The sequence below is a fragment of the Scardinius erythrophthalmus genome (genome assembly GCF_964197995.2).
Source record: "Scardinius erythrophthalmus genome assembly, chromosome: 10".
In the NCBI taxonomy this organism is placed as follows: domain Eukaryota; kingdom Metazoa; phylum Chordata; class Actinopteri; order Cypriniformes; family Leuciscidae; genus Scardinius; species Scardinius erythrophthalmus.
In genome coordinates, this window is record NC_138230.1 from 35,660,456 (window position 1) to 35,680,783 (window position 20,328).

At 43.2% G+C, this 20,328-nt stretch overlaps 1 protein-coding gene across 6 annotated transcripts in view; it reads right to left on the reverse strand.

The window, feature by feature from the left end:
• The window catches only part of znf704 (zinc finger protein 704), a 68,477-nt gene that overhangs the window by 17,731 nt on the left and 30,418 nt on the right, over positions 1-20,328 (reverse strand). The window lies entirely within an intron of this gene.

Consider the following 20,328-nt stretch of genomic DNA (forward strand, 5'->3'; position numbering starts at 1 on the left):
CCCTCATTCATGTGTTGAGTGCCACCTCGAGGAGCCATGAAGTAGCGATGCTTGGAGCAGGGAAATCTATTTAGAGAGCCTTATTTTATTAATAAAAAAAAAAATCTATATTTAGCGCCAGCGTATCGCACGGAGAAGGACAACAATATATATCGCCCTATCGATATTTTGTCCCACCCCTACTCTTGAGGGTGGGACAATAAAAGCGGGACAATATTCCAAGAGAAATTGAAGAACAAACTTGTTTTTAGTGAAGAAAGTGAAGAAAAAGGACCTTGCCTTGAGCATATTAGGGCCTTAATGGTTAGGTATTACAAACTTCCCTAAAATGCTATTACATACATGTACTCCGAACTTCCACGCCAGCTGCTGCGTTCATTGTTCTGGGATCTCCAAAGCTGCACTGCACAGCGCTCCTATGATGGACAGAACAGGAACATCTGTCCTGACAGATGACTCTCATCACTCACAGGTGTAGTGTAACATGTCTCTTTACGATAGCATGATGGCGAATGATGATATCTCAACACAACCCGTTTCTGCTTTGGGAACGGACCAGCTGATCTTGCGCCGTTTACGGGTCTTAAAACAACAAAAAAGGGCTGCGTGAAAGACGTCACTTGTTTTTATATAGCAAAGGACATCTGTAAAATCTCAGATGAGTATTTCATGCCTGTGATTGAAGGACGGGCAATGAATGCGTTGACGTGTGGAAGCAGTAATAAATCTTCTCATCTGTCAGCTCACAGGAGCACATTCTCTCTTGGGAAAACCTGAGCTGCCCTGCCAAAGGCACAGCATAAAATCTCATATAAGAGAGAGAGAGAGAGAGAGAGAGAGAGAGAGAGAGAGAGGGAGAGAGAGAGAGAGAGAGAGAGAGAGAGAGAGGAGAGAGAGAGAGAGAGAGAGAGAGAGAGAGAGAGAGAGAGAGAGAGAGAGAGAGAGAGAGAGAGAGAGAGAGCACTTCAAGGTACAGTATCAAAAGTGAAAGATCAGTATAGAGGGTATAGAGAGAGGCCTCTGTCTAACAGAGAAGCCTGGGACCCCCATTAGAGATAGGCCTAATTTATGTTTCTCGTGCGGCGAGAATGATGTCATTACGGCTTTCGGATAAATCACGGTAGGCTGCCATTGATGCCGCTTTCCCCAGGACCACATCATTACGGCTACTTCCTGGTCACCTTGGGAGAGCACACTGGGAGTGATGGAGCTTTCCAGATAATGCCACGCTGGTGCTCCTGGATGACTGCTAATTAAGAGCTTTAATATCTCTCATCCAATGGAATATTGTAAATTTCAAGAAATGCATTAGATCCTGTGTAATTAGCATGTGATATATTGCCACACTTGAACAAAAAATGATCTCTGAAGTCCCAAATCACATGAGTCATTAGTGTCCTTATCAAGCCATGGGAGTGAAGCCGGCCACACATTTTTGAATAGTAATTAAAAGAGAAGGTGAGAAATACATTCAGCTGACACGCATGATGGGAGACTAAGGGAGCTTTCACATTGCTGCGGTCCACATCCGAGCGCGGTCGTTCCCGGCTCCCCCCGCAGCGGTGGTCTGCTTTCACACTCAACTTGATTCTATCGAACCCTGGTGTTCATCTTACGTCATAACAAACGTGCGCAGTGCATGGTAGAAAACAGGGCACGGGTCAATATATTGTGTTTTCTACTAATTTGGTGCTATTATGCACAGCAGAGTGAACGACACAGTTATTTACACTGGACTTCCAACAAGTACATTATGAAAAGATGTAATTTTGCACATCCCTAATCATTCCCCATCCCATCATCACTAGAATATCTTCAACCATGAAGCTGGAAAAACACATTATGTGAGTTACTGTTCTCAAATAGAGAAAAAGAACAGACAAACAGACGCTGGGCTGTGAACTGAGCCTGTGCTGTATCTGATGTTGGCTTACTCTCACTGGCTTACTTTGACGTCTTTGGTTTTCTCAATGGGAGTGGGACACTATGATCATGCTCTTTCTGCTCATTTCCAATCAGGCAGATATAAATTAAAGACCATGTTGTAGAAATGAGCTTGGGTATGAATTACCCAGATTTAAGTTATTAACACGCGGTAATTCTTCCAGTGGCTTCCCTCATTTGCAGGAAGACAAATGTCAATGGGGTTTTTTTTGGTCATGGGGGTAAATGCGCGAGATGGCCGCCACCCAGGAGGGGGAGGCAGTCCGCAGACATCTGTTGCGATTCAATGGACAGATGTGCCAACTTTTGTAGCCGTCCAAACTTGTAAGACAAATGATAGAGCGGGTGGCTAGAGAAAGGCTATCCTACGTACCTTCAGACATCTGGACCTTTGTGTTTAATTAGTCCATTGAGGAGGCCTGTGCCCACAGTGGTGGAAAACTGGAAAGATTTCAAAAATAACGGTGGTTTAGGAGGATATAATAACAACTGATTGGATTATAGTCATTTTGCTAAACCAATAGTCTTCCTGCATTTAATCACTGTGGACTCATTCAAGCCATTCTTCCTTGCAACAAAAAATCTTTGACAAAATAACAGAGCTACTTCAACATATCAAAACGATCGAAAACAAACTGCTCTCCATTCAGAATTCAGAGAGCACTTCAGTGTCAGCACACACTGATAACACTGAAATAGCACGGGGGAAATCAGGGGAATTCCCCCGAAAAACCAGAGCACTTAGCGCCTCCCCTGCACCCATCCCCTTCCTGTTCGGTTTTGAGCTAGAACAGGAGGGAGCAGAGAGGTGCCTTTGAAGTTGTTCGAGCTGGGCCGTCCATCGTTTATTACAGTCACTAGTGTATGATGCTCATTCCCTTCTAAATAACGGGTAATAAATCAGACACCTCAAGCCTCCTGGCATGAGCTCCTATGTTCTGTTATCACTGCCATCCACGTAAAAATCTGCATACGACATGGGACAAATATGCATGAGAGACATTGAGGCATTATAAAACTTTAACCTGCTATAAACATGTAGCATTGTGACTGTGACCTCTGACTGTCAGATACTAATCAGATACGGTCATGGACCGAGCCTTCCGCGGTTTTCCATGGCCGTGTGCAGATCCAATCAACATCACATACCTTTAAAAGATAAAATGGTGGAGGCATATATGGGCTGATATCTATCAATTTCCTGTGCAATATCATTACAGTGCAGCTCTGGTTGGTATGACTATACATATATTGTATGGCAGTTCAAATAAAAAATTTGAGCCGAGGTAGTGTCTGAAATTTGGTTGATTTGACCTGGAATGACACTGAAAGTAATGTCAAATGGTCCAGACCCTAACAAAGCAAAGTCTCAGCTTTAGATGAAACATCCATGGACCTCTGGATGCATTAGTACACAAAAAAGGAAATAATCACTGGATTTATGTTACCTATACGCCGCTCCTAAACAGAACATTTAAGTTTTCCACGTACAGACAACACCATTGACAAAACGATCCCCAATTACACGGATCCGCGAAAACTAATAAAAACGCTGTATTCTGCTGCCAGGCCATTAGATTGTGATGAAACACTATAGCCTGAGCACGTAATACACATGTGCATGACGTCATTGTCTTCAGAGATTCAAGTTTTTGTTGTTTACAAGGAGACCGTTTTCAAAAACTTGCACTTTGAAACCCATTTTTAAAAGTTTACGTTTTCAGGCACCCAAAACACCGTTGTCGTGTAAATAAATGGCCAAAAATCATAAAAAGTTGAACGTCTTTAGTTTAAAACGGTGTCGTGTAAACAGCCCCTAGGTTAACAGCTCTTAAGCTGCAAAAAAGGAACAAACTGTTTTTTTGGTCAAAAGTCTAACTACAAAAACCCTGTCTATAATAGAAACTTTATCTCTTGAGTCTGCTCTACCCAGAGGACCAGTCCAGGACAGTTTCCAGTTTTGATACTGATTGAATCTACTGCACGCTCTACCACCCAACTGTTCTGGAAATCTCCCCCTTTCTCTCTCTTTGCAAGGGAAACTTGCAAAGCGCTCGGGAGCGAGAGACATTAACCTTGGCAACCTGAAATACATACACACTTCTTTAATTTGATTAAAGAAAAGATTAATCCATTCATCATCTATTACTTTGTCTCATTACAGATCGAGTGTGTGGTTGACACAGGGCACAAACACACGCACGTTCTTTGTTCTCAATGCCACGCTCGTTTCATCTCGCCCCCTCCACCCCGGCTCCAGAAGTGCTCTCCTCTCGCCCGTAGGCTGAGCGCTCGCACAGGATACGCTGAATGTGTGGGCTGCGCCGGTCTCAGGGGCCCGAGGGGGGTACTGTCGGTCAACACAGGGATGCTCAAGGCGGTCCAGAAATCACAGTGGTTGGCACCGGCCCAAAGCCAGCCTCCTCTTACCTCACACACACACGGCCCAGCTCCCTGTAGTATGGATAAACATTGTGCCTGTGAAACCTGGCTCGCGGCCAGACGCAAAGCTGGAGTCGAACAATGATTTCCCTTAATACTGGACAGCCTTGTTTACTTGTTAATCTGAGAACAGACAAAATACAGTGCTGCGTTTCGGCTACACTGGCCACTCGTACGGCATTTATAGCCACCCCTGCCCCCATCCCGCATGGCTAGGTCGAGATTTTACAGTTCTCCGCAGTGTTTATGAGCGTTCCTCAATGTGAGGAGGGTAAACACACTCACAAAGAGGGAGGTTTCCACATTCCTGCTAAACATGGTTAGTGTAAGAGCTGCGGTATTAAGGGTTAACATCGACCTCGGGTAGGAAAAGAGAAAACAAGGCTGTATCTGACTCCATCACACAGTGCCACTGTAAAAGAGCCTACAACATGAAAGAAAAAAGAAAAATCCCAGTCATTCATGCTATTGGGTAAGAGAATATGACAAGTATGCTTGATATGACAAGCACGTCGAAGAAAAATGCCATACAGGCTGCAGTTGCAGGTGAACACCTTTGTTCTGAACCGTTTATATCAGTTTTTAATGAATATCATTTTGCATTATCATTAGTTATGGCTGTCACAATCATGAAACTTTGACTGATGATAAAATGTCATTTAAATAATTTTTATGAATGATGTAATTGCATGTTTTGTTCACTTTAGACCTGGAATTCAATGCAATAGTGTTTTATTTCCTTTGTAAACAAATATTGCACAGAAGTAGAATGACATGAATTATATTTGAAATATGAAAATATTCTAAATTATTTTTGTTTCATTAAAAATATGATAAATATCTGCTATTATGCTATGCTATTAATATTACTATTGTTTTTATTATGAACTTATCAACAAATAATTAAAACAACAAAACCATTTGTCATAAATCAATCATAAATCACAACAAAGCCATTTGTCATAAATCAATTTTCATACATCATTTAAAAATGATGTCCAAAAATATTTACAAAAATGCTACTATATATAAATATTTACAATTATTATTGTTTCATTATGAATATTAGAATATCATAAATGACAACAATGATAATTAAAATAAATACATTTTCATATGGCATTTAAAGATGGTCTAGCCTGTAATGGCCAAAAATATTTGCTATTATGCAAAAAAAATGCATATATATTTATATAAATATCAATATAGTTAAATAAAGCAAAAACTTGATCCACTGCACACACCAGAGGAGTTCACTCATTAACCATGAAATTATAAAAGTGATTATTAGATCAAATAATGGTGATTAGGAGATCGCATCAGGCCTAATAATATTAAAGTCACTTAAACAACTAAATAAATGTAATACTGAAAAATAAGGGTCACACATCACGATTACTTGCTTTAATCAAGTAATTTTCCTGTTTTATAGGTTAAACAAAACAAAAGCTAAATCGTTCCAAGTACAAACTGGAACCAGGTTGGGAATCAGTGATGAATATTAACCTATATACTTCAAACCTCAAACATTGTCCCTCCTCAGGAGACATGAATGTGAAATATGGTAGTGTGCATCAATGAGACGTGGCATCGGCGCCCTACATTTCAGTCTACATCCCACAGTATAGTTCACACAAAGATATGACCCACAAAAGGAACCGGCAAAAGACAAACCGTAGACTTTGCGTCACCTCCCCCAGAGATGCTCCATGATAGAGTACCTGAACTGCATTCACAAAGCCAGCGCTGGGATGTTTAAGAGCCACCCGTTCAGCTGGCATAGCAACTGCTTTGATGGACTCGGAGAATTGATGTTTCTGTCTGACGTAATGAGCGATGGGAATACAGAGCTTGTTGCTGCTGCAAGCCATTCATTTAGCCGCCCCTTTTGTCAGGAAAAAGAGCAAGGTGATCGTGAAAGGAAGAGGCAACCACGTGAAAAAGAGTCTACAGCGGCAACAATGACTGCTGATCACACTCGGTCCTGTTCTATTCCCTGAATACTGAACTCACATCAATGCCAGTGTGTTCCTGCTGGCTACCTGCCAGATTCACATGTTGTCTTCAAGTCACGTTGGAATGATCAAATTTATGAGATGGGACACTTCAATGTCATATCAACCAGCTGGTTTTCTTTATAGGGTTAGTTAAACCAAAAATGAAAACTGAAATTTCACATTTTGAAGAAATGAAACATTCTTCAAAATATCTATCTTTGTTCTTCAAGAAAGAAAAGACATAGTGGTTTGGATTGACATGAGGTCGAGTAAATGACAGAATTTGTATTTTAGGGTGAACTTTCCCTTTAAAGTTACTTTCTGAATCATTGTGGAGTGCTAACTGGAATTATTAATAATAAGTAGGGTAAACGTACCTATTAAGCTCAAGTACCCATTAAGCACACTACCATCTTGGAGCTCAGATTATAAAAAGAAACAGCAATGTATTATCCTATTTGATGTATTAACCAATTGATGTGTTTGTTACTATATACCTCCTGTAATTTTAAACCAATCAGACCATTGCACACTGAGATATGTGTGTCCATGTGTTCACACTGTCTGGCGGCTATTTTCAAAGCTGTCTGAAAACTTTCACCAGAAGAGGAGCCCCTCAGATGTGCATTTTTTATATGTTTAAGCCTTTATTTTGAAGAAGTACATCTTCTTATTGCAAAATTAAGAGATTAATGTTTAGACTTTTGAATATTATAACCTGGAACCTGGATGTGGGAAATAATTACAGTTAGATCTAAAAGATAGTTTTAGCAACATAGCCCAGATGCTACGAACATAGCTAGCTTACTAGCTGTATAAGATTGTGTGCTACATTAATATATTACTTCACAGGAATTAATGGCTTGTACTTTTAAATCCATAATATTATAATTTTACATTTTATTGATAGTCTGTGGTTTTAAACTGCTGTAATTTTTAAAGAATTCATATTATTTTTAGGTGAGCTTAAAGGGTGCACTACTATGACAATCACACAGCTTCAGTGTGACATCAATTAGAAAAAGCATAATTTCATAGATATTGTCTATAATAGTTGTTCATATTAAAATTGGTATAAACTTAATACATTACCTAGATTATTAATTTAGCTAAATATTTTCCTTTAAATTTTAATTTAATATTTATTAATTAAAAAATGTTTTTGCTCCAATTAAGCACAGTGTGTGCTCCCTTTAAGCTCACCCACATTAAACGTCTATGTAAATACTTAATAATCAGAATTTAAATATTAACTGATGGTTGTCACTATGTTAATCTTCAAAAAAATGATTAATAAACTTATTTTCACAGTCTTAAGATGACAAAAGCTAGACGAAACTATAGTGTATGCCCAAAGATGAAAGAGGCATGTCATACAAAGAAGGAGCCATCAGAAACCTGTCGTATCTGTCCAAGAGGTTTGGAGTAGACAGGAAAGCTCTGACCCAGAGAGTTAAAGGGATACTCCACTTTTTTGGAAATAAGCTCATTTTACAACTCCCCCAGAGTTAAACAGTTGAGTTTTACCGTTTTCGAATCCATTCAGCCGATCTCCGGGTCTGGCGGTACCACTTTTAGCATAGCTTAGCAAATGAATTGAACCGGACAAGACCATTAGCATCTCTCTCAAAAAAATTACCAAAGAGTTTCGATATTTTTCCTATTTAAAACTTGACTCTTCTGTAGTTACATCGTGTACTAAGACGGACGGAAAATGAAAAGGTGCGATTTTGAGAGTATAGTTCCTAGCCATATCAGCCTAGAAAATTTAAACTTTACATTTTCTGTCGGTCTTATTACACGATGTAACTACAGAAGAGTCGAGTTTTAAATAGGAAAAATATCGAAACTCTTTGGTCATTTTTTTGAGAGAGATGCTAATGGTCTTGTCCGGTTCAATTCATTATGCTAAGCTATGCTAAAAGTGGTACCGCCAGACCCAGAGATCGGCTGAATGGATTCGAAAACGGTAAAACTCAACTGTTTAACTCTGGGGGAGTTGTAAAATGAGCCAATTTCCAAAAAAAGTGGAGTATCCCTTTAAGGAGCACATTGGTTTGTTTTGTTATTTGATTTTTCAATATGGGTTACATAGCTGAACGTGGACTAGTCTAGATGTTGCAATGAGTTTGAATGACACGTCACTATGAATAGGATAGGCTACCTGATCAAATTGAATGCCTTGTTGCTTGATTTTAGTGTTCTGTTTTTTTGTGATTGACTCTGTACCTTCAAATAAAACTTTTTTCAATTATTCCTTAAAAAGGTTGTTTAAAATAAACAAGATTTTTTAATAAAACTTGTTGTGAGCTTATTGGGAACAGGGGTGTGCTTAAAGGGTACAAAATGTACCCATTAAGCACAGCCAGACTTTTTATATTTAATGATGTACATCTTAATTGAAATACTTTTGTCATTTAAAATAAAATGAAATATTATAGTGTGAGAGATTAATATTTTATTTTAAAATAACTTCTTGTACTAAAACCAATATCTTGTGCACTAAAAATGTCTCAATGTAGATTTTGGTGAGCTTAATAGGTACGTTTACCCTACATTTCATTTGTTATGTATAGCACCATTCACAATGCATACAGTATTATTTCAAAGCAGATTTACAGAAAATCATGCCTTAAATCGTACTCGGTTACTAACGTAACCTCGGTTCTCTCTAGAAGAGGGAACGAGTACTGCGTTTTATTCAAAACGCTACAGGAAAAGTCTCTTTTCACGAAACACTGAAGCAAAAAATTATCCTTTAATTTTCATATATGTAAAACGCGTTGCGGCAGCAGCAGACAGCTATGGCGAGACGGCTTGCTCACTCATTGGCTGCTCTGCGGCAACTGCTTAAGCCAATCGAGCGAGGCCTGGGATGACATCAGGCCAATGAGGGCGCTACGCGCCCTCCTCGCCACTTCCCGCCGAAACGGGCGTGGCTTACCTCTATAAAAGGAGCTCGAGAAGGCTGACTCACTTGATTTTGATCGCCGAAGCGAACCAGAGTGAACCGTACGCACGGCAGAGAACGCAGTACTCGTTCCCTCTTCTAGAGAGAACCGAGGTTACGTTAGTAACCGAGTACGTTCTCTTACGAGAGTCCTCTCGTACTGCGTTTTATTCAAAACGCTACGGGAACCCCTTGCAAAACGCCGTGCGTGCTGGGATAAAAAACACTGATCACCGGAAGCTTTTTCAGGCATACAGTGCATAATCACCAGATTGACTCACACAGAGTCAGGGAATAAGGGTGAGAGCCTTAAATCCCTATATTTTAGCGTCGTAGAAAAACATGTCCACAGACGCAAGTATAATCATCACATAGACAGGGTAGGGAACCTGAACTAATGTGGAAAGTGTGGGTCTTACACAGTTCTGCCCAAGATAGTCGGTAGCGCATAGCGCATGAGTTTCAGCGGTCTGATTAGACGGCTGAACAGATTACACCGACAAAAGCTTAGCCTGCAAGGCGGGAACCTCTAGGTTATAAAACCTGATAAATGTAGACGGCGAGGCCCAACCTGCCGCCGTACATATATCCTGTAGGGAAATCCCGCTGGACCAAGCCCACGAAGAAGCAACGCTTCTCGTAGAGTGCGCTCTGACTCCCAACGGGCATGGAATGCCCTTGGCAGTATAAGCCAGCGCTATGGCGTCAACTATCCATCTGGATAGACTTTGTTTCGAAACAGCCATTCCTTTAGAACGTCCGCTGAACGAGACAAAGAGTTGCTCTGTCTGTCTGAAGACAGCAGAGCGGGACATATAAGCTCTTAAAGCCCTAACAGGGCAAAGAAAACTCGAGTCCCCTTCCTCACTCGATGCCGGCAGGGCAGCCAGGGATATAACCTGAGCCCGAAAAGGCGTGTTGAGGGATTTCGGCACATAGCCATGCTTAGGTTTGAGTATGACTTTAGAGTCATTAGGACCAAACTCCAAGCACGCCGGGCTCACAGAGAGCGCGTGCAGGTCGCCTATGCGCTTCACTGAAGCGAGAGCCATCAAAAACACTGTTTTGAAAGACAAATGTTTGAGGCTAATAGACTGGATAGGCTCGAAAGGGGCACCTTTCATGGCCGCTAGGACCGTAGAAAGGTCCCACAAAGGAACTGAAGGAGGTCTGGGTGGATTCAGTCTCCTAGCTCCCCTGAGGAAGCGGATGACTAAATCATTCCTTCCCAGCGACTGACCCAGCGTTGAACCAAAGAACGCTGAAATAGCCGCCACATACACTTTGAGCGTGGAAGGGGATCTGCCCTTATCCAACAGCTCTTGTAGGAAGGAGAGAACCTCCGTTACCTCACATTCGAGGGGTGAAATGCTCCGAGCTGCACACCAGCCGGAGAAAACCGACCACTTCGAAGCATAAAGCCGCCGTGTCGACGGTGCTCTAGCCTGAGTGATGGTATTCACGACTCCCTCTGTGAGACCAACGGGTATCCGTTGAGCACCCACACATGAAGGGACCACAGTTCCGGGTGTGGGTGCCAAATCGAGCCCCCGGCCTGCGAGAGGAGATCTCTCCTCAACGGCAGCGGCCATGGAGCGATATCTGCCAACTGCATCAGAACTGGGAACCATGTTCGGTTCTCCCAGAACGGAGCTACAAGCAGGACTGGGCATTTCGTTTCCCTGACCCGTTCCAGCACCTGTGGCAGGAGGGAGACGGGGGGAAAAGCGTATAACGGGCAGCGCGGCCACCTCCGGGACAGCGCGCTGTCGGTCTTTGAAAAGAACGCGGGGCAGTGCGCGTTTTCGCGGGATGCGAAAAGGTCCACCTCCGCTCTGCCGAATCTCTCCCACAACAGCCGGACTGTTTGTGGGTGTAGAGACCATTCGCCCGGGGGAACATTGTTCCTGGACAGTCTGTCTGGGCCCACATTCTGAAGCCCAGGTACATGCACTGCTCTCAGCGAGCGTAAGTTGTGCTGAGCCCATAGTAGGAGGCGTTTCGCCAGCCTGTACAGGGATATGGATTTCAGACCGCCCTGGCGATTTATGTAGGACACCACAGCCATGTTGTCCGAACGGACTATGACGTGTTCGTCCTTGATGCGGGGACAAAAACGCGTCATCGCGTTGTGCACTGCCAGCATTTCTAGGCAGTTTATGTGTAGGAGCTTTTCTCGTTCCGACCACAGGCCGAAGAACGGTCTGCCCTCGAGCAGAGCCCCCCATCCCGAGGTGGATGCGTCTGTCGACACCATCCTCACTCTCGAGGAAGTCCCCAGGCTTACACCTGATTGGTACCAGTCGTCCGCCGTCCAAGGCACCAGGGCTGAAACACAGCTCTGATCGACCTTGAGGCGTAATCGACCGGACGCCCACGCTCCGCGCGGTACCCGCGTTTTCAACCAGAACTGCAGCGGGCGCATGTGGAGCAAGCCCAGCCGGAGAACTGACGATGCTGAAGCCATGAGACCCAGCATCTTTTGAAACTTCCTGAGCGGGGTGACAGCGCCGCGGCGGAAAGACCTCGCCACGCGCTGAATGATCAACACGCGCTGTGGTGACAGCCGCGCTGTCATAGACTGTGAGTCCAGAACGACGCCCAGGAACAAAATCGATTGACTGGGGTTCAATGAACTCTTTGTCCAGTTGACTGTGATACCAAGATTCTCGAGGTGATCGAGTAAAATGGTTCTGTGCTCCACGAGCTGTGATCGTGATTGAGCTAGGATCAACCAGTCGTCCAAATAGTTCAGCACTCGCATGCCTCTGAGTCTGAGAGGAGCGAGCGCTGCGTCCATGCATTTCGTAAATGTACGGGGTGCTAGGGACAAGCCGAATGGCAGGACTGTATACTGGTATGTCTGACCCTCGAAGGCGAATCTCAAGTATCGCCTGTGGTGTGACGCTATTTGTATTTGAAAATACGCGTCCTTCAGATCTATTGACATGAACCAGTCTTCTCGGCGAACATGCGCGAGAATTTTGCTGGTTGTGAGCATTTTGAAACTGCGTTTCACCAACACTCTGTTCAACCGTCTTAGATCCAGTATGGGTCTGATACCGCCGTCCTTTTTGGGGACTAGAAAGTATCTGCTGTATAGCCCTCCTTCGCTTAGAGCTGGGGGAACGCGCTCTATCGCCCCTTTGCTTATCAGTTTTGATATTTCGGCTCGAAGTAGGTGAGCTACTTCCAACGAGACCGTAGTTTCGACGCGCGCTATGAAGCGGGGAGGGCGTCGACAAAACTGTAGCGAGAAGCCTCTCTTTATAATGCCTAGCACCCAGTCCGAAACCCCTGGGAGCGCTGCCCATGCTTCTGCATGGCTGGCTAGGGGCTGGATACGGAGCGCGCTCTGATCGCCGTGCGACAGAGGTGCTTCGGGGGATACAAACATAGGCGTTATGCCTGTGGCATTTGAGGCGGGGCGCGCGCTTAATACAGCGGGCGAGACGCTCGTCCTCGACCTTACTACAGTGCTTGGCTGAGTGAGGGAGGACTGAGAAAGTCTCATAGGACCCATGTGAGCGAGTAGATGTGGGCTGGGAGCGGGCACATTTACTGCTTTGGGCGCGGCGTCTGCCTGAGCAGAGCGCGCGCTCACAGTTCTCGTTTTTACAGAGAGCCTGTGATGTGTTAGACATAGTGTTCGTGGGCACTGGGAAGTGGGCACTCTCACTATGCTGGAAGCGCAACCGACCTGAGTCGATTTTATGTGCGCGAGCCCTACGTGTAGGGCTGTGCTTATGTGTAGTGATGGGCACTGAGGAGTGGGCATCGAGACTACATTTATAGCACCATCGGCCGTGGCCGGGACACCAGAAAACACACTCTTTTCGAGATTTATCTGGGTAGCCGTGAGAACGGCTTTTGCGTGCAGGCAAGCGGGCGGCAGTGCAGGCTTGCTCTCTGCAGAAAACACTGGAACAGTCGCAAACCTTGGGACTGAAACAGCGGGGCGCTTGGGTGGGAGGCCGGCCGCAACGGGACTCACACACCTGCGCTTTCCCAGGCTTGCTAGGACTTCTTCGGCACTTCCGGTTTTACCACAACCCTCGATCGCGGCCCGCGCGAAGAGGGGCGCCGGGCGCTGGACCGAGAGCGGGGCCTCGAGCTGCGCTGTTGTGGCTCCTGCGAAGAGGCGGCCGAAGGCGGGGGCTGAGGCTGAGAGCTCCGCGGGGTCCGTTTGTCACGAACCGCTGCAGAACCGGAGCGCTTCGGTAGGAAGTGCTTGAAGGCTTGAGACGCTTTCTGGGCCTCGGTAAATCTCTCCACGAACTCGGAGAGAGAAGACCCAAAAAGGCCGGTGGAAGACAGCGGGGCATCGAGAAACGCAGTGCGCTCGGAATCGGCCATCTCCGTGAGCGTCAGCCATAAGTGCCTCTCAGCGACAGTGGCGGAAGCCATACACCGTCCCATGGCTTGTGCGGCGGCTTTAGTAGCTCGGAGCGTGAGATCTGAGGCGCTCCTTAGATCCGCGATGCAGATAGCGTCAGGTCCCATCTCGTCCAGCTTACGGAGGAGATCACCCTGGTAAATCTGCAGCGTAGCCATGGTGTGTAGCGATGACGCGGCCTGCCCAGCGGCGGAGAAGATTCGCGCGAGCAGCGTCGACGTCATGCGGCAGGCTTTGGAAGGCAACACCGGTTTAGTCCGCCGTCCAGCAGAGGGCGGGCAAAGGTGGGTCGCTATCGCCTGTTCCACCGGCGGAAGAGAGAGGTAGCCTCGGTCACTGGCATTATCCAGAGAGGAAAACGCGGGTGACACAGATGAGCGCGTCCGCGCAGAGTAGGGCGCGTTCCAAGCCTTCGCAACTTCTTCGTGTAACTCAGGAAGAAAAGGAGCGGGCTTAGATTCCGGAGAAGTGCGCTCACCAGGGAGGAAACTACCATCCAGCCGGGTTCGAGAGGGGGGCTCCGGTGCAGACCACTCGAGGCCGAGGCTCGCCGCGGCCAGTGCGAGTACCCGCATGAGCTCCGTCTCAATGTTGGCTCTCGTTGAGGGCTTGCGGGCAGGGGGCGCGAGATCCTCAAAGCTCGCCCAATCCTCGCTGCCTGAAGCTAGCAGAGAGCAGGAATCCTTCTCCCCCGACGCGGCCTCTGAACCGACTTCCTCTGATGAAGCGGCGGCAGACTGCGGGCGCTGAGCATCAGGAAGTGATTCGAGAGAGGCCGGTGAAGCTGGCGGGCGAACCGGCGAGCTGGATCTGGCTGGAGCGGGTCCCGGGACCCGCTGTGAGCGGCGCTTTTTACGGCGCGGCATCGCGGCGGTGAATGCAGGCTTGGAAAAGGATGCCAGGCGAGTCCTCAGAGTCACCATCGGCAAAAGCTCGCAGTGAGGGCATCCGCCGTCAGCGAGCGCGAGCGCTGCATGGTCCTCACCCAGGCAGGAAACACAGATGACGTGCTTGTCTCCCTCGGTGAGTGGGGCTCGGCACGAGCCGCAGGAAGGCATCTTGAAAAAGACGCAGCTCTCTTAGGGGTGAGTGTTGCGAAGAACACACACACACACACACAGAAAAGCAATAATATGAAAAGGATATAGGCGTCGGAAAGCGCAGCAGGTACGGCTGTAGAAGGCGGCGTTGGCCAGCGGCTTCGAGGGCTCGTCCCGCTGATGTGCTTGCCTCAACGACGCTGCTTCCGTGATCCAGCGATGCGTGCGCTTCGCTGAAGAGATTAAAATCAAGTGAGTCAGCCTTCTCGAGCTCCTTTTATAGAGGTAAGCCACGCCCGTTTCGGCGGGAAGTGGCGAGGAGGGCGCGAAGCGCCCTCATTGGCCTGATGTCATCCCAGGCCTCGCTCGATTGGCTTAAGCAGTTGCCGCAGAGCAGCCAATGAGCGAGCAAGCCGTCTCGCCATAGCTGTCTGCTGCTGCCGCAACGCGTTTTACATATATGAAAATTAAAGGATAATTTTTTGCTTCAGTGTTTCGTGAAAAGAGACTTTTCCCGTAGCGTTTTGAATAAAACGCAGTACGAGAGGACTCTCGTAAGAGAACTCCCAGTGAGCGAGCCATAATGACATAATAACCGTAAGGGCCAAATTCACTAAACAGTTACAGCACTTTAGTGCAAATTCTGCTGATTTTCCACTAAGATAACCTTCTCTAGCTGGCTAACATAGATAAGGTTTTGAAGAAATTTACTTGTTATAGTGTCAGATGCATCAGGTGTTAAAAACTACAAACCAATCAGCAAAGATTTGCATCGCATGTCAACGGTTTCCAGCAAAAGACTGTTTATAAATGTACGAGTTATAAAGATATTTTTGTAAAGAAAAAATGAAGAAAACAAATGTTGTAAAAAAGAAAAAGTAAGCGCAAGTAATAAATAAAAGAAGTATTTATACAGCTGATATAAAAATACTACAGTTCAAAAGTTTTTTTTATGTGATTGAAAGAAATGCTTATACAGTAAAGGCTCCATTTATTTGATCAAAAATACAGTAAATATTATTACAAATTAAAGTTACTTTTCTATTTTAATATATTTTCAAATGTTAATTATTCCTGTCATGGCAAATCCGAATTTTCAGCATCATTACTCCAGTCTTCAGTGTCACACGATCCTTCAGAAATCATTCTAATATGATGATTTTCTGCTCAAGAAACATTTCTGATTAACATTATCAATATATATTAAAGATAGTTAATATTTTTAAAACTATTTTTGTGGAAACAAATTTTTGTCATTCATTTGTGGTGGGGCCAGTGAAAATGTTGTCAGGGAAAGTTAAATCTTAAATCGCGATATAAAAATTTATCTCAAAAAAAATAATATCTATAATAATAGTGTTATGACCAAAATCACTTGTATCTAACATATCTTCTGAACAACTTCTAAACTCATAAGTAGGAACTTCCCTAGAGTAAGGCAGCTGTCTGTGGTAACAATAGTGATACGCACAAAGCTGAGGTCAATAGTACAAATGTCACACTGGAATTCACTAGTGACAATGTGATTCTTATTGAGTGCAAGTCCACAAAGCACCTGTGCTTCGTCCCGCGAGAGACATTCCTTGTTTCCTCCACATTAGATAAACAACAGAACGGAAGCAGACTGCCTGCAAAACTTTGATTTGTGGGTAATGATGTACCTTTTAAAGTCTATGCTTCAATGTCAAAGCCAAAGTGTCCATTTCTCTCGTTGATTCCCATGCCCACAATCCCTCACGCCGGCACATGACCCCCCTCCACCCCCCCGCCAGCATCACCCTCATCACCCATCTCCCCCAGGGAGCCATTACTACGACAGAGACGCTCCCAATTACACAGTGTGAGGGGTATTGGAGTGCCTCATAAAACTCCATACTTCATGAGATGGGGCTGATGGGTAAGAAAGCGCACATGTGGTGGGGGTAGACGTCTTCCCCAGAACATCATGTCCTAACTGCCTCAGGCCGGGACAAAGACCCTGTCACTTGCGAGCGTGTTATGGACACTTATTAGGGGATTTGTTGTGGTTTCCACAGCTTTAATTCCTCGACGGAGCCGCCTAAAGGGTGTAATAAAAATGCCAGATGTGCATTTTTGTGCAAATGGTTAAGAGTGAGAAGTTGACTGTGGTAAGAAGCTCAAAGGAACACTGCTTCCATTAATGAGTGATCTGTTTATCAGCATTACGCATAGAGAGAGCAGGACAAGCTGTAAAACAACAATACACAAACAACATATTCAATAGAAAGGCGTGCTTAAAGGAATAGTTCACTTGAAAACGAAAAATTCTGTCATCATTTACTCACCCTCAAGTTCAAACCAGTATCAATTTCTTTCTTGTGCTGAAAAAAAGGATGATATTTTGAAGAATTTTGTTAACCAGATAGGATTGGACCCCATTGACTTCCATAGTAGGAAAAAAATACTATGGAAGTCAATGGGGTCCATTAAATGTTTGGTTACCGACATTCTTCAAAATATCGTCCTTTGTTTTCAGCAAAAGAAAGAAATTCATACAGGTTTGAAACAATTTGAGGGTGAGTAAATGAGGACAGAATTATCATTTGAAGTGATCTATTCCTTTAAAGTAAAGTGGTGAATGCTAAGGCAACGTAAATGTTACTATTGCCAATATTTACAGTAAGATTAGGGATTTGAACAAACCCCTAGCAATAAGTATTAATTTCACATAATTCATGTAACTCATGAATGATATCGCCTTGTGGTTATGTTATTTAGTTGTTATTTTTAGTAATTATTACATGCTTTTGTCATTTTTATTAGTTTTGTGAAAGATATTTAGCTTTATTTTATTTAAGTTTTAGTAATTTCAGTACTTCAACTTAGACTTTAACTTTTTTTTTCATCTAATATTTATATTTTTATGCATTTATTTTTTTCAGCTTTATTTCAATTACAAAAATAAAGAACATGCAATACCAGAATAGTCAACTTTTTCAACCAATAACCGATAATTGGTATTCAAATTCTATTCCGTTTTGCCTAAAAAACTAAATATAAAACTAAATAAATATAAAACAAATCCTTCAAAATCACAAGCATTTCTATAGCACCTTTAGAAAGAACTCATTTTGACCAAAGTACTTTATCCATGTTGGGCGATATGGCAAAAAAGTATGATCTTGATATTCTTTCTCAATTTATAATTTGATAATTCGGTTAGCTTGAAGAGTATCCTGACAATGACTGAAGCCTGGAGAAACCAGATGGTTCAATAATTAGAGTTCAATAATTATAGATTATAGTTTATTAACAAAAATAGAATAACATAATAACATAACCTTTAACTGTGCAAACATGCTTTTCTGCCTTAAAACAACAGAAGTTAGGTTGCCTTGTAGCTTAAAATAGTGGCAGCAACCATCTCAAATATTTGAAGAGGTATAACCTATACAAAAAAAGCTTACTGTTAGATAAAATAAAGAAAAATATTAACTATACTGGTTTTAAAAGTATTTTTACAGTGCCTTTTCAGGTGATGGAAAAGGTTTGTAGCGTTTCCCGCCTTGGTTGGAACCGATTAACGACATATTTTGCAGACCGTCTGGGCCGGTTCACACAGAACGCATTTTGGCATTCCATTGCGCTACCTTTCCATTGTTTTTCTATGTAAATACACTAGACGTGTTTGACCTGTGCAGGACATGTCGTTCTAAAAACGTGGCAATCAAATAAAAAAGTCTCATCTCAAAAGCCTGCGTTTACAGACATTTGTCGCGTTTTTAACTGCGACAACGTATTCTGTGAACAACAGGCTCTCAATCTGTGCTTCGATGCTTTTAAGAAACTTAAAACACTTATTTGTGTTCACGCTCCGTAGTCTAAATAACGTCAAATGCTTTTGCGCGATGCAACTGAAGTGATTGACAGCTTCAGTCATTAAAGGAGCACTTTTTTAAAGATTCCATATAACAGTGTTGTTACATTTTTGGAGTTTACAGTAAGTGAGTGTTAGATGATGGAAAAAAAAATAAAGAGAAATGAGTTACACGATTACTATCTACTCTCAGCCAACTCTACTCTTGGCCATAAGTGTCCAAAAATACAGTGCATCCCTAACAACATTCAGTAGATATTAGCAACTGCACAGGAATACATTCTTCATTTACATTCACAAAATGTAAAAATTTTGCTCTGTACATGCATATATATATTTGTTTTTTTATTTATGCATATGCAGTCACATTGTGATTTAGCACATAATTGAAATATGTGCGTCTCCAAAACAGTAAACAAGTTATACTGTAACAGCATGTAAACTAATTTTCCTTTGTTTCCGTCGAGGCATGTTGATTCTGTGCACGCACACTTGGTAAACAGCAGCAGATGCCCTGTTTAAGGTAGAGCTGGCGCCAGGCTACTGTTCCTTATGTAAATGTGAAAGTCAGAGAAGGCGTAGCTCAATCCCCTGCACAGTGGTGGACAAGCAGCTCTCTAACGCTGCAGAAAAACACCAGCCACAGAGACAAAGGGGGAGAGCAAGCGAGCGAGACAGCCAGGGTACAAACAGAAAAGAGAAGGTAAGAGAGAAAGATAGTGAGTGAGATGGAGAGGGGTCTCTGCCACTCAGCACCTGAAAGTGAAGGAAGGAAAGAGGGGGAAACAGGACAGAGCTCTGGTTGTTTTTAAGCGGCTGTGGGAGGGCCACTGCTGTATTTATGACCGTCACGTAGCGCTCTACCCTCGCCGGGAATGACAGCAAGCTGCTGAAAGGGGGATTAAGTTAGCCACAGGGGTCTCAAGAGGGCTTCAGCCTCATTTTATCAGCGGTGAATCACATTACGGGGGATTTTCACGCCAGTGCAGCGTAAATCTGGAAAATACAACAAGAAAGAGAGTCAACTAGTTTATCCCGTTTCTTATTCCATGACATTTTTTTTGTAGCTGCAGCACTTTAAAGAAATAGTTCAGCCAACTAGAGATTGGGTTTTCTGAATGATTACTGAGTTAACATCCAGACTAGATCGACCAATAGTAGATTTTGCCAATACCAATATCTAACTAATTATCAGATGATAGATTTTTTTATTAAATGGTTTCTTTTTAAAAATCAATTCTAAGAATTAAAACTTCCCACTCAAATGTAAAATAGTGCTGAACTTTTGTTACAAAACTAACAATAATGACATCTCCATGAAAATGTTGCAATTATTTAAAAAATAAGCATTATAAATGAAATATTGCTGTTGCTTCCCTACTAACACAATTTTTATTTTATTATTTTATTAATTAGAAATAAAATCAACCTGTCTTTTTAGAAAACCACTGTACAGTATATAATATTAGATTGTATATTGTGCTAACAAAAAAACAACTATATAATAAAAAAGTTCCATGACTACTAACACAATTTGTAAAATTTGTATTATTATTTTATTAATTAGAAATAAAATACATTTGTATTTAAAATGTCTTTTTAGAAAGGCATTATACAGTATATATAATTATATATTTAATTCCATATTGTGCTGATAACCAAAAAAACAACTATTATATAAATCATTTTTTTATTGTTTTTTACTGTTTTTATTATTTTTA